Source organism: Anabrus simplex, chromosome 1 (genome assembly GCF_040414725.1).
Source record: "Anabrus simplex isolate iqAnaSimp1 chromosome 1, ASM4041472v1, whole genome shotgun sequence".
Taxonomy (NCBI): Eukaryota; Metazoa; Arthropoda; class Insecta; order Orthoptera; family Tettigoniidae; genus Anabrus; species Anabrus simplex.
In genome coordinates this window covers 487464025-487480136 of record NC_090265.1, presented here as the reverse complement: position 1 = coordinate 487480136, position 16112 = coordinate 487464025, and positions in this window count along the sequence as shown.

The window sequence follows — 16112 nt, the reverse complement described above, 5'->3', positions numbered from 1 at the left end:
TCATACGCTAAATAAATAAATAAATAAATAAATAAATAAATAAATAAATAAATAAATAAATAAATAAATAAATAAATAAATAAATAAATACATCACCTGGTATATATTCTACGTCAAAATTTGAGGCCGTGACTCCGGCAGTTCAATATTTTTTTCTAGTTTTTGAGACTAAAATACGAATACTGAATGACTACGCTACTGAATACATCTTTCCTGTGGTTGCTCTATGATGTGTTTGTCAAACATTATTTGTGAGTTGCACGTGGATCACAGTTGATTATTTTTCAGCTGTAGCTATTTTGATGAACAGTGAATGCTTTGTAGCAAATAACAGGGATGCAGTAAGTTCTGATTGTTATCCATTCCACACAAGGGTACGAAGGTATGTGACGACCGAAGGGGTATTACATATAACAAATATTTCCAATATCTGGATGGAATGCGCGTGAAGACCTGAGGCAAACCAATAATCAGCAGAGAATTGGAGCTGCACATTTCCAGATAGTCCACAACCATTTCAATGGCCATCCAAGACTTCGTAATTCTGCTACAACAGGCTTTGAGGTAAGAGAAAGAATCCTTTAAGAAGAGTATAAAATGTGGTGTTGATAAAAAGAGTCAATATTTAGCTTTTATGGAAAATTGTTATTTGGAGTTCTTCTTTAATTTGAAGTATGTTTCATTGATTCTGGATGACTTCCAGGAATCATAAATTTTAAAAAGTGTATGCACAAGCCATTTCTCCAGATTTCGACAAAACTTGTTCAATTAAAACAAGATATCTTGGGAACTATTTGCTCTAGAAGCTGATTCATAGTAAACATCCTGCTGCATAAGTTGGATGGATTGATTCATACGATACAGTTCCTATCTGTTGTTTATGTGGTAAATAAGCATGGTAGTCTCAACGTTTTGTAAGGGGCATTTCACCTTCAAGTCTGATTTCTGAAGAACTATATTTTTTTGTGAACGTTCCAATTTTATCAGGAACTACTTCAGCTAGAGCTCTGTAATTTTTACCTTTCATTAACTGTTTCTATGTGGATCTGCAACGGTGAATGTACACTGACAGTATGAACATAAATATTTTAAAAAATAAATAAAAACGTTTAATAACTTGATTTAAAAGATCCACATCTTCATTTCTAATAATGTTAAATCCAAGAAAGTAGACCGGCAAATTTATTAGAGAAGAATATATGAAAATACACAGCCTGTTCCCTGTAATTCGACCGGGTGAGGAATGGAATGAATGAAGCCTCCATCTAGCGGCGAGGATAGGAATTGTACCGGTTGCCGAAGCCTGTCACACACCTCTGGGGCAATGATTAATGACTGACAGATGAAATGGCATTTGAGAGTGTTGCTGGAATGAATGATGACAGGAAAAACCGGAGTACCCGGGATTTGAAGCACGGAATCCAGCGGTGGTAGGTCGGCGCACTGTCGCCTGAGCGACGGAGGCTCTATAAGAATATATATCCTATCAAATTTAGCTTTATTACCTTGCACAGTTCCAGAGAAATCGGGGTGTAAATCTGTCAAATTTAACATTTCCAGGATAGGCCTTTTATATTCCCCTTAACTTAAAACATTCACATTTGCGTGAACAAAATTTTATAAAAGCCAAGTTCACAGAAAAAAGCCCGACATAATTTTGAGTAAAGAAACCAAAATTCAAAATTTCTGCGTTCGATGAAGGTCCACAATGTGTGAAACACCAGTGGCAGCTGCGTCTGCGGATCAGTGGTAGAGTGTCGGCCTCTGGATTGGTCAAACCCTATGGTCGGATCTTTTATGGGCAGAACGAAGTCCACTCGACACTATATATCGTACGGCATGTGGAAGATCTCCAGTGACACATTTACTGTTTACCCGACAAAATTAATTAAAACTCAGCCATGGACACGCAAGAGAATTTTGGTATACTCTGCCGTCTAGTAAGCCTATATTAAAACGGAACGTCGAAATTGATGAGCAGGCAGCTAGAAGGCGTCAAATTAAAATGCCTACACACGCTAGCTGAGACCTTATTATTATTATTATTATTATTATTATTATTATTATTATTATTATTATTATTATTATTATTGTACCGGGCGGTACACCTCTACGCCGCAATATTAAATCTTCCGCCAATAAAGTACTTCTCTACCGGGGAAACTCTGAACTTTAACAACTGAATTAATTCAACAGTTCCTCAGAAGATGTCACTGTGTGTATTTCGATTTGTTTTGTTCTATTGGTGCATCAAGAAGTGTGGACATTCTCTCATAGATGTCACTGCCTAAAAAACTAGGATCATGCACCCTGGTGCGAAGGAATGAACTTTCTCCAAGAAATTTTGTATTCAAAAGTTTTTGTCTTTACTAAATTTTGTTCTTTCATTTGTGGGTTGCCAATATTAAGCTTTCTTTCCGCCAGTTTTGAATTTAGCCAATCAGTAATTTCTGCAATTAATTTTCCTCCAATCATAGCTTTCTTCCTCGATTTTCCATGTGTAACTCTTAGCTACCCAATAAAGTTGAGTGGGTGTGTCTTTATTATTCATGAAAGGTTTCGAATCTTCCACGAGGGTTTACAACTGCTGATTTTCTCGGCTCTTCGCCATTCGAACAACATCTAGCTCTGTGTGTGAATATGTAGCAGGGGGCGGGAAGCGCCCTTTCTTCTGGCAGCAGTTCTTCAACAAGGTAATGGCTGTTTTACATCTTTATTTCTTGCCAGCTCAGCAGTTTATCTCTCGGGGCAGGTCCAAAAACTTTAATATGTAAACTATCCTTTGAAACATGTAAATCTTTCCGGTCTTTGCATATAACTTTAACTTTAAATCGGGGATGGAGAGTGCTTTACCCTCTCGAGCTCCCCTTCATCTTGAATTTGAGGTGGCTACGTTTTCGTGACTGCTTCTCAACATTTCCTTCTGTAATATCTTTAAAATTTTTGCTTGTACGAGTCACCTCCATAGTACGGGAATAGCCCCTGCTTATCGGCCTAGCGCCACTTAGGTGAATACGTTTCATGTAGGAGTGCAAGTACTCGCCTCCATTCATCTTGGTTTGCTGGGCCATTTATTTAATCTGTTTTTTGACTAAGGCCCCGTAGGTCAGGTGCAAGTTACCCCTGTCTATTTGTAAGTGTGCCTTGTGAGACAGTTAATAGGAAGGTTGTTGTGGCCTTTGATAGGCATGAAAAATTGAGAGCGAGTTAGCTCTGTCTGAGGTGATTGTTGTGCCTCCAGGAGGCCCGATAGGGTTTTTGGAGTTTATACTCCCTGTACGAAGGGGTTTCCTACCCTTTTGATCCAGTGTGCACAGTGGTAACGTACAAGGAATGTAAAACTGGGGCTCGAAGCCCTGAAAGTGTAAAGATCCCTGAACTTGTGTTGGAGTCTGTAAAATTATACTTGTACCTGATTTTTCATTGTTATTTCACTTAGTGAAAAATTGTTAAATCTTGTTATTTGTTGAAAATATAACCTTTATTTAAAATTTTAAAATTCATCTTTTCGGACTTGTAGGTAGACCCATTCCAGCCCGCACCTTCTTTCACCTCTCCTGATCCACCAAAACCTCGGAACAATTATTATTATTATTATTATTATTATTATTATTATTATTATTATTATTATTATTATTATTATTATGTCAAGCAGATGATCACCTATTGTGAGCCTACGGGTACTGGAAACCGAGCAAGTAGCCGCGCGGTTTGGGTCACGTAGCTATCAACGCGCATTCGGGAGATAGAGGGTACGGACCCCACTGTCGGCAGCCCTGAAAATGGTTTTCGTGGTTTCCCATTTTCACAACAGGAAAATTCTTGGGCTGTTCCTTAATTAAGGCCACCGGTCACTTTCTTGCCACTCCCAGCCCTTCCCTATTCCACCGTCGCTATAAGACCTATCTGTGACGATGCGACGTAAAGCAAATTATAAACAAGCAAATGAACGGATAGTGGCATCCTTTATCTTTTTTTGCAAGTGAAAATGGGAAACCACGGAAAAAATTCTTCAGGGCTGCCGACAGTGGGGTTCGAACCCACTATCTCCCGAATAATGGATATTGGCCGCACTTAAGCGACTGTAGCTATCGAGCTCGGTCATCCTTTATCTTCCACATCTCCATCTGCCTTCATAGCCGTTACAGAGATGACTTTTCATTACTTTGCTTAGCTTTATTTTGCATTAAACACCCACAAATCCCCTCTTGCTCAGAACAGACCGTATTGTTATCTTTGCACAGGTGGTCGACAACTAACCAACTGCACCATTGAGGTTGGAAGTAATGAACATTTTCTTGATGGATTACAATGTAATTACTCGAGAGCCGCCGATATCCTAGGACTTGCATCCGTCTAGAAAGAGAACGGATGGGGGACACAGGCAATATCTAACTACATTTAGGAAGAACGGCTCTGGGTTATTCTTTTCAGTTTGCCCGAGCTAATTTGCGAACAGCATGTAACATTGTTCGATGACCTACTTTTTACAAATGTGATAATAACTCATTAGAGCAATTTTCTCCGTAATTAATTCAGCAGTTAATGATGATGATAATATAGTGATCACCGTCCTAGTTTCATGCATCATCCCGGTCCGACACCGGTAGGCTTTTGAGGACAGAATGGTCCATATCACGCCACATCATTCATGGCAAAGTGTACTGTGATTTAATTCGGCTAAATTCTCTTGGAGTTCTAATCTGTCAGTCTCGCCTGAAAAGTAAGAATAGAAAGTCGAAATTGACTAACAGTCAGCACGTCTTATCAATGCAAAAAGAAATTTTCAATTTGGCAGGCGGGCCGAGAGTTGGTTATGCCGTACGGTTCATGCAGCTATAAGGTTGTATCCACGATATAGTGGGATGAACCCCACCGTCGACATTTGGGTTTCAATTATGATACCAAATTTCGTTACCGTATGTTCTGAAGGTCTCGATTTATAGCCAATGATTTTTCTTTTCGTAATTAGCCCAGGCATCATCTAGAATCAGAATTAGAAAGTACAAAAGGAAATTAGTGCAGGGAAGTCCTCTTAGATTACTCCTTCATAAGAGTAAATTTAGTCAAGAGTTCTACAGCCATTAATATTTTCAGCACATGGTTTGAATAGACTTGTAAGAAAGTAATATCTCATAATCTTATTCTAATGAATGTTCCAAATGTCTACTCAAAATTGCAACCCAAACCGACCCGAAATTGTACTACTCAAATTGATAGCTATAGCCCATCCGTGATGGTGTGTCCCTGCAGGGACATAGAATTCTTAAAGATCAATGAAGTGATCCTGTGGTTTTACAGTATATGATTGTAGATTTAATTATCATAGCCGAAGGACCTCCATTTTTTTCATGGATTACGAACTACAGTCACGTGAGTTCTCATTTTACAATTCCACATTTTTGGATGCGATTGAAACAGTGGGCGCCTAGGTAAAAAGCTAGTTACTATGCCACTGAGCTATCACGCCCCTCAATAGGATTCACCATTTCTCTCAATAGTGATAGCGAGTTACAACATTTACCTTAGTTTTGAACGATATACTTTTCCAAATAGTGGATTTATCCTTTTGTTTTTCATTTGAGCATAGTCTCGTTTAAAAACCCTGTATGAACGAATTCCGTCTAACATGATGCGTCACTGTTTTATCATGCAGCGTTTCCATTAAGGTCAGTTTTCACGAAGACTCGGCATTTTACAAACTGCTGCAAGTTATACAGAGCCACGAAATTGTGGACATAATATCCAACATGTTAAGTAAAAGGCAATTAGAAGTGTTCTTGGTCGATTATAAGTCTTAAACGAAAATTAAAATTGGCCTACCACAGGGATCTGTTTTAGCTCCACTCTTGTTCAGTTCATACATCAATGACCTGCTTATCACAAACTCATCCATGCTGATGATATCGCACTGGTTGCACAAAGTAATAACTTCCAAAACGGTGAAGGCATTATGACGGAAGATATGGAGAATTTGTCAGCATTTTTCAAGACCTGGAGATTAATCCCAAGCACAGCAAAAACTGAAGTCTCTTTTTTCCAATTATCATATTGTGTTGCGAAATATAAACAAAGAATTTCGTTTAATGGTCAAATGCTGAGATACAATCCTTACCCAAAATATCTTGGAGTCACTTTAGACAGAACCCTGAAATAAAAAGAACACCTCACCAAGCTCTCTCATAAAACTGCAGCAAGAAACAACATACTGCATAAGCTCAGTGGTACCTCCTGGTGAGGATCTGCTGACTGCCTACGTCTAACCGACATTAGGCTTGTCTAATCGGCTTCCGAGTACTGTGCACCCTTTTGTTAGAAAGTATATACAAATATATACAGAAAATACATATAGAAAATGATACAATGCGTTGCATCTGTGAAACTAACTCCATGTAACTGGTTACCTGTGGCACATCCCTCCACCACACCCAAGGGGGAAACAGCTCTTGTCAGGGAGGCTAAGAAAATTTTCGCATCGCCTTATTTACCACTGCATCAGGAATTCTGCCATCCGCCACAGCAACGATTGCGATCATAAAAACCAGCAAGTGTCATCGCAGGGAAACTTTCTGCGGATAGATTTGATTTAAATGTTGGTTGGAAGAAGCATTGGTCATTAGAAACACCGACTTGATCCCACTAAGAAGCCAAAAGGTTTCGACCTACCAAGGAACCTTTTGTGTCGTCTCGATAGATTAAGGACTGAACATAGGTGCTGTAACTACTTTCTGTACAAATGGGGTTGGATCAGCCCACCAACGTGCGAATCCAGTTTAGAAGAACACACGATTGAACATCTCGTCCAACGCTGCCCTCTTCATTCATACTCTGAATTTCCTGATGACTTGTTCAGTCTCTCTCCAAATTTAATTAAGTGTCCGGAAAGCTCGGACTTTAAAGTGTAATTTTGTCTTGTGTTATTTGTATATAGTTTGTAATCAGCATACGACTAAATACACTGACTGACAGAGCAAATGCAACACCAAGAAGGAGTGGTTCGAAAGGGATGAAAGTTGGGGAAAAAACAGAGACGGCACGGACGAATAATTGAAGTTTATTTCAAACCGATATGCAGGTTACACAATGCGCACGGCATCGACTCAGTAGGATGTAGGACCACCGCGAGCTGCGATGCACGCAGAAACACGTCGAGGTACAGAGTCAATAAGAGTGCGGATGGTGTCCTGAGGGATGGTTCTCCATTCTCTATCAACCATTTGCCACAGTTGGTCGTCCGTACGAGGCTGGGGCAGAGTTTGCAAACGGCGTCCAATGAGATCCCACACGTGTTCGATTGGTGAGAGATCCGGAGAGTACGCTGGCCACGGAAGCATCTGTACACCTCGTAGAGCCTGTTGAGCCTGTTGGGAGATGCGAGCAGTGTGTGGGCGGGCATTATCCTGCTGAAACAGAGCATTGGGCAGCCCCTGAAGGTACGGGAGTGCCACCGGCCGCAGCACATGCTGCACGTAGCGGTGGGTATTTAACGTGCCTTGAATACGCACTAGAGGTGACGTGGAATCATACGCAATAGCGCCCCAAACCATGATGCCGCGTTGTCTAGCGGTAGGGCGCTCCACAGTTACTGCCGGATTTGACCTTTCTCCACGCCGACGCCACACTCGTCTGCGGTGACTATCACTGACAGAACAGAAGCGTGATTCATCGGAGAACACGACGTTCCGCCATTCCCTCATCCAAGTCGCTCTAGCCCGGCACCATGCCAGGCGTGCACGTCTATGCTGTGGAGTCAATGGTAGTCTTCTGAGCGGACGCCGGGAATGCAGGCCTCCTTCAACCAATCGACGGGAAATTGTTCTGGTCGATATTGGAACAGCCAGGGTGTCTTGCACATGCTGAAGAATGGCGGTTGACGTGGCGTGCAGGGCTGCCACCGCTTGGCGGCGGATGCGCCGATCCTCGCGTGCTGACGTCACTCGGGCTGCGCCTGGACCCCTCGCACGTGCCACATGTCCCTGCGCCAACCATCTTCGCCACAGGCGCTGCACCGTGGACACATCCCTATGGGTATCGGCTGCGATTTGACGAAGCGACCAACCTGCCCTTCTCAGCCCGATCACCATACCCCTCGTAAAGTCGTCTGTCTGCTGGAAATGCCTCCGTTGACGGCGGCCTGGCATTCTTAGCTATACACGTGTCCTGTGGCACACGACAACACGTTCTACAATGACTGTCGGCTGAGAAATCACGGTACGAAGTGGGCCATTCGCCAACGCCGTGTCCCATTTATCGTTCGCTACGTGCGCAGCACAGCGGCGCATTTCACATCATGAGCATACCTCAGTGACGTCAGTCTACCCTGCAATTGGCACAAAGTTCTGACCACTCCTTCTTGGTGTTGCATTTGCTCTGTCAGTGTAAATAGCATTTTCACCGATCTCTCCATCTGTGATAAAGACAACAAAACTCCAGGTCTGTAGTGCTAAATCCTATAGATCATTCCTTATGATTTCATCCTTGCATACAACGTACGGATGCATACCGCCAGAAATGCAGTGCCGTGATGTACTTAGAACTGCTTCTTACACCTTACGCAGGCGTACTGCCTGAAGCACGGTACGGTGGGTGATATAAGCCGAGGGGCAAACGAAGCTACTGAGTGGCTCAGGCGCTTGAGGTGCTGACTTTCTGACCCCATACTGGTAGATTCGATCCTGCCTCAGTCGGCTTCGTGTCGGTAGATTCACCGGCACGTAAAATATCTCCTGCAGGACAAAATTTTGGCACGTCGACGTCTCCGAAAACCGTCAAAAAGTAGTTATTAAGAAGTAAAAACAATAACATAATTACAAATATCGCACTGTACTTCATATTCATACCTCCGACAATGCATCCGTTAACTTTTTTTAAATCATGTTTTACGAACTAAGGACATTCATCTCCACCTTCTGTAAGGTTTCTTGTTCTTATCTCCTAAACACCAATTATAACATACAGTATGTAATGATGACCATGTTATCCTTACAGTGACTGGGTTTATTACATTTGGAAGGCGAGGAGTTCTTAAAAGTGGTGATCAGTTCCCTTTCAGAACGCTTAGAATTAATTCTATCATCGCGGTCCAGTTGTAACACGTAAAGTGTCCACATTATCCTCAATCTTTCGTCACTACTTCACCGTTCATGGAACTATTTACACAACGTACCTACAGCAATATTCATGTCGTGTGCATCAACAGTCCATGTGTCATTTATCAATTTCCAAGAACACACTTTTTTTTCTTTTTGCTATTTGCTTTACGTCGCACCGACATAGATATGTCTTATGGCGACGATGGGATATAAAAGGCCTAGAAATGGGAAGGAAGCGTCCGTGGCCTTAATTAAGGTACAGCCCCAATATTTGCCTGGTGTGAAAATGGGAAACCACGGAAGACCATCTTCAGGGCTACCGACAGTGGGGTTCGAACCCATTATCTCCCGATTACTGGATACTGGCGGCACATACGCGACTGCAGCTATCGAGCTCGGTAGAACACACATTTAGCTCACAGTAAGTAGGCTTATACCTGAAATATATAACTCACATTAACATTTAGATTGCTTCAGGCTACACATGTAGTATTAATGCCTTTCTATGACAGGAAATACACTATTAATGTAATGAATTTTATGAATTATTAGGACGCAATTTATTTTATATTTGGAACTGAGAGCATTTCAGATGCGTCGTCAAAGAATAGCAAAGAAATATTATGCTGTCTTAACCCCACAGACTCTCTGGAGACATTCTTAGGAGGGTCATCTCGCCGGAAAGGGGATTCATTCAGCATGTCCCGAATTACAAGAGAAGATAAAGTCATTTTCGAATCGTTGCGACAACCTTTAGCAACATGTTCGACAATTTACACAACCGTCACGTACAATGCGTGAGATGTGAGTAGCACAGTTTGAACATATTATGTTGTACCAACGCAGTTAGATACGTGTTGCTGTTGTCACCTTGCGTGTTCTAATGACGTACCCTGACGTTCAAAGAATGTTTATAATGTCAAAACAATTTGTTCATTATACCGCCGGGGTCGGGAAAGAACAAGAGTTGACCAAGGGAGGTAGGAGAGGATAAATGAAAGTGAGGAGCCTGGCACAAGTAACTGGAAGCAATGCCAGGACTCAGCCAAGAGCCCCGTGGTCGCCAACTCACGCTCCAAAGTTCAGAGCCCCTGGGGCCCCATTAAGTCGCCTCTTACGACAGGCACGGTATTCCGTGGGTGTTATTCTACAGCCGCCACCCACGGGGGGATAATTCGCTTTAAAACGTTATTGACAAGCCATGAGTACCCTTGTTTCTTTCACCCAGTGAATACTGTATTTTTACGTAATATTAGAGATGTTAAAAACTGTAGGTTATATTTATTCCATTGTTTCTTAACCTGATCAGTATCAGGTTTACCTATATTCTAAAGCTCGTTATTAGGTATAAGTGAGACAAGCCCTACCATCGGAGTTCTGTTCCCGATTCATCAAAAAAAAAAAAAAAAAAAAAGAACTCGAGATATACTGGTGTTAATTGTGACGTACTTAAATTAGTTTTCGAATTTATATTTATCTTCCTACCGCTCAACAGTTATCTTTTATTTTTGTACAGTCACGGAACTTTGTAAGTCACGCTACTGCTCTATTGGAACTCTTTCTATGATCTTCAAGAAAGAACCGGTAGAGTTTATTTAAGAGCGCAAATGTCCACGTTACTTTAATAGAAATCAGACTCATTCACAGTTTGTATTTACTGTAATCTGCAGCAATATGTAATTTGGATATATTTCTCAACAGCGCATAGGCCGTCAGCGTATGACAATTCGACAGATGATCTCAGCGCCACACTCAGGCGAAACCTTAAATTATGCTCCCCTTCCAGGAACATAATATTTAACATAATATTGTTTTGAAGGTGGGCTCATGATCGCGAAGTTAGAGCTCTTATTAGATGAGCACATTGCGAAACATCACTCCATGTGCACATTTTCAAACGGGAGTATGACTTCAGTATTGTTCAGCTATCGACAAGGTCACGAGAACAATAAATGTACAATAACATTATAGGGAATGAAAGAATTGTTAATGGAAACAACGCCACGAAGATAAGTTTCCACGGCTAACTGACCTGCGATAGACAATTAGAAGATGGAACTTGTCGAGGTCTTTGTAGAACGCTATTAACTGATTAATGTGTTCAGCTGTGTGGGCACTGGATCTGGTGATGAGTGTAACTATATCAATAACTATGTTTCTCAGATGAGCGGCGGACTGGATAATGGGCAACGATCACAAAGGGTTAAATACACTGTTTATACTGCCATTACTAATTGAAATGAACTTTAATGATTTAATTCGTTAATCTGATACATTAGTAAAGAAACAGTTCCAATACTCTACTAATGAATTAGGTGTTTGTTCATGTATTTCTTTTATAATATACCGTGTGATTCAGCCGCTCCATCCAATTTAGTTTCGGGCAACCCGCAATATTAATTCCATCCTGAAAACGTCTGCCCTTCTGGTATGCTCAGACAACACAAACTGATATCTTGGTATTTACCGCCTGGCCATGATAGGACGCCGTAATATTATACTCGTATTAAACACTGAAAGGCATGCGTGTGCCTTCTAGATCATATGAACCTGAACACCGGCGAAACACTAAATTGATATTGTGATCGCAGTAAACCTAATGCATGCTAAGCTGCACAGTCTGACGTGTGGAACCGTAGCATACTTGGCAAATGTGCAGCGTAGAGGGCCTACGTGTGAGGTTCGAGTCCGGGGTGAAGATTCCACATTTTCGAAATATGTGCTTAATACGTATCGCACGTAATGTAAGTTCAATACCCGCTTTCATGCAAATTGTGTGTGAATGAAGCTTGTGTGACACTAAGAATGCCCGATTAGTTAGCAGGTCGGATAATTACGGACCAGAAATAATAGGAATACAACTGCCCAGACGATGTTTATCGCAGCAAATGCTCAATGTGATGAACGTTTTGGTGTATGCACATTCGGGTCCGGTGTTCAACAGATCGTCCGGCACGTTGAAGCATTCCGTGTGAAATTGCTCGGCAGGTGTTCGTGACGAGTTGCCGGAGCTGATCGGGGTTTTCCGGCGCCTGAGTGTAAACGACGTCCTTCAAATTCCCCCACAAGAAGTCTAACGGCGTTAAATCTGGTGATCTGGCGGACTAAGAAACAGGGCCTCCTCGTCCTATTAATTTCCCTGGTAGCTCCTCGTTCAGATTGTTACGAACTATTAAAGTCGAATGTGGTGGAGCTCCGTCCTGTTGTAACCACATCGCCAAACGATCGTGCAATGGCACGGCCTCCCGCAGTAGTAGGAGTTCCTGACTCTGAAAGTGCAGGTAGCGTGAGCCCGTCCAACGGCCCTAAAAGAAATAAGGTCGTATCAGGCGATCCTCGAAGATTCAACACCACGCATTCACTCCCCATCGTACTTGATGGGCTGCCTGCCGCACCCAGTGAGGATTGTCCGGACTCCAATAGTGCATGTTGTGGCGATTGACGTTCCCATTGTTGTGGAGGCGCGATTCGTCCGAGAACAAGATGTGCGATATGAATGTTTCATCATTGTCCTGCCTGCCTAATAGACACCGACTGAACGCCATTCCAGCTTCGACATCCCGCCCATGGAGGTCTTGGTGTAGTTCAAGATGGTATGGGTGAAATTTATGTTCATGCAGTATTCGCCAGACGGACGACTGGCTGGTGTTCACGTGTTGTGCAATCGCCCTTGTACTGATGTGTGGATTATTACGAGCTGCATCCAGAACGGCCTCTTTTGTTTCACCCGATGTCATGGGCCTATGGCGGACTGGTGGCTGCTTGGAAATCATGGCTGTCTTCTTAGGCGTCTTTCAACATGGCGCAATGTCGTAGCTGCCGGGTGTCGCCTGTCGGCATACCGTTCCTGGTACAGACGTAGTGCCTCGCACGCGTTTTGTCTTGCTTCCCCATATATGAGGAGCATGTCAACGTATTCCTCTGCGGAGGAAAACATGCCGAATGGCAGCAGAGATTACATCTAGGCCCTAACCAGCGGGGTATGCGCATGGCACAAGATGAATAAGAGCGTCGTTCTACTGTTCGAATGTGGCAAATCTGGGTCTGTGTTTACTTCTTCAAACATCATACCGATGCAAAAATATTTGAACAATGGAGGATTCGAATCGTGGACGGCACATTCCGTCGACTGCTAGACAAACGCCTAACCACATCCGCTACGGTACACTGCTGGGAACATGCCGGCAGTACGACGAGAGTAGCGTACATACACCATACGGTTCGGTGTTAAGACATTAATTACTGCACTGTAACCCTCTTCGTCACACCCGGTCACGAGACACGACACATTAACACAGTTACATGGGCAAAAGGACGTCGCTACATGATTTCAAGGCGTCATGTTTTGCGAGCGGACGACATCACCTGTCGGCAGGGTTCAGAATCGTGTGCAAAATGTGCCCACTTGACTTTAGTACGTACCATACAGTACGCCTGTAGGGGAATAGCTTCCTTATAACTATGTCTTACGTGAGTTGGGTTGCATGAAACTACATTGGAAGGGGCGGCTAAATCACACTGTTCCGGTCTAGCTATGGCTAGACCACCTAGTTGCTCGGTACCACTTCCTACGACAGATAGCAGCACCCTTCAGCACCCAGCCGGAAGTGGTGTGGATGGAAGGGGATGAGAGACTGTTATGCTGGGGTGCCTCGAGCGAGAGGACACGGGAACACGTGACTGACTGTTATCGAGGGCATCAGCCCATTAGTACTCAGTATTATGTATTAATAAATGTTATTTCATCAAGTGAGTGATTTACGTACAAAACACACACGGTATAGCGCTTTCCCTATTTTTTTCTGAAATATGTGTGCATAAAACGTGATAGCAATTTAATACGCACCATTTTGAGTACGTATTCATTGTTGAATTCTACATCAATGTAACCCAATATACTTTAGTACATATTCCAATAACTTAAGAGATAGACATGCCTGAAGATTTAGGATGATAATTTCTGTGATAGAATTTATAGAAATCTAAAGCTAGGACCTTGGGAAAGTGGGTGGTGAAGTTTCCAGAAACCGTAACCTTAGCAGAAAGTGGGACTGTAACCTTCTGCCCGACCGCCTTTGTCCGCAGCAAGTCCAGTCTAGGAAGGTCTGGTCAAGCGGTGGCGGCCATACTGAGTCTTAAGCATCATTATGATGTGGGGGAGCCCAATGTGATAATGTGAAATATATTTGCATTTTAAAGGAAATAGTGTAATGCGCTACATCAAATTGTCAGAATAAGTCAACTGGTGGGATTAGAAAGTTTCGCCTTCCAATGATAAGCAGTGGTGAGCTCAGTGGTTCAGGTACAAAATTACAGGACTGATAAATGGCAAGCCACTTATAATATCGTCTTGTTCGAGGTTAGTAAATTATTACAATGACATTATTCCAGAAGAATCATGTTTATATGAACGATTTTTGTACTTGTGGGTTCCACAATATACTTTCTTCTGACATAATTTTGATGAATCGCAAATTTGAACAGAAGAGGATAAATGGACAGAAACACTCAGCTGGAATTCCGCCCCAAAAATGTTCCTAATAAACCCATGTCTTCAAAATGTTCCAGGAAAACTTCCAAACAAATATATGTCTTAAAAAGAAGCAACACAGTTAATAGGAAATGTATAATAATAATAATAATAATAATAATAATAATAATAATAATAATAATAATAATAATAATAATAATAATGTCTGCGTTTTTCTTTCCCGAGTTAACTACGCAAGGGAGATCGGTTAGTAAACATTAAAGTAAGGAGCCTGAAAAACAAAGCCAGGACTCAACTAAGAGCTAAGGGCCCCGTAGTCTCCAGCCCGCGCTTCCAAATTAAGAAACCCTGGGGTCCCTCTTAGTCACCTCTTATGGCAGGCAGGGAACAAGTAATATTCTACCCCCCCCCCCCCCATAGGCGGGTAAAGATTATGGAAGCCAATACAAAGAGGTTCACAGCTATCTACCGTAAGTATTATACCACTCCTATAAAAGTGAGACATCTGATTCGAATGATAAGTGTAGCCCAATATTCACATAATGCCTACGTATTCTTCTTCTTGTTTTTAAAATCTGCTTTACGTCGCACCGACACAGATAGGTCCTATGACGACGATGGGGTAGAAAAGGGCTAGGAGTGGGGAGGAAGCGACCGTGGTAGTAATTAAGGTACAGTACCAGGATTTGCCTAGTATGGACAATGGGAAACCACGGAAAACCATCTTCAGGGCTGCCAATGATGAGGTTCGAACCCACTATATTACGAATGAAAGTTGATAGGTAAGTGACCCAAACCGCACAGCGACTTGCTCGGTCTTCTTCTTCTTCTTCTTCTTATGATGATGATGATGATGATGATGATGATATTACCTTGCCAAAAACCTATTGAAGACTGTAGGACTACAAATTATGATAATCAGTTTTAAATGATGCTGACATAAATATAATAGGCCTACAAATGTCGGCTTTGTACCATTTTGTGGGGACGATAGAATACATCCACGGTATCTCCTGCCTGTCTCAATAGGCGACTAAAAGGCGCCCCAGGGACTCTTAACTTGGTAGCCTGGTTTGGCGACTACGGGGCCCTTAGACGAGTCCTGGCATTCCTTCCACTTACTGCAGCAGGCTGCTCACTTTTTCTATACTATCCGATCTCCCGTGCTCTACTCCTTTTCTTTCTCAACCCCGACGGTGCAATGGAAGCCTAGGGAGTCTTTAATTTCCACGAACTTCTTGGCCTTTGTCTTTCTTTGGCCGATACCTCCATTCTTCGAAGTGTCTGATTCCTTCATTTTTCCCTCTGATTAGTGTCAATAGAGAATGTTTGTCCAGTTGTACTTCCTCTTTAAACAATAATCATCACCACCACCACTACCACTTTGTACTATTTAGCTGCATGGGTTATCCATAAACTAGTTACATTTGCCAAGAACATCACTTTTCGTGTACATGTGAAGAATATTTTTGCCTGAAAACCGAAATAATTTACGACGTGAATGGATAACAACGGTCAGCAGACATAAT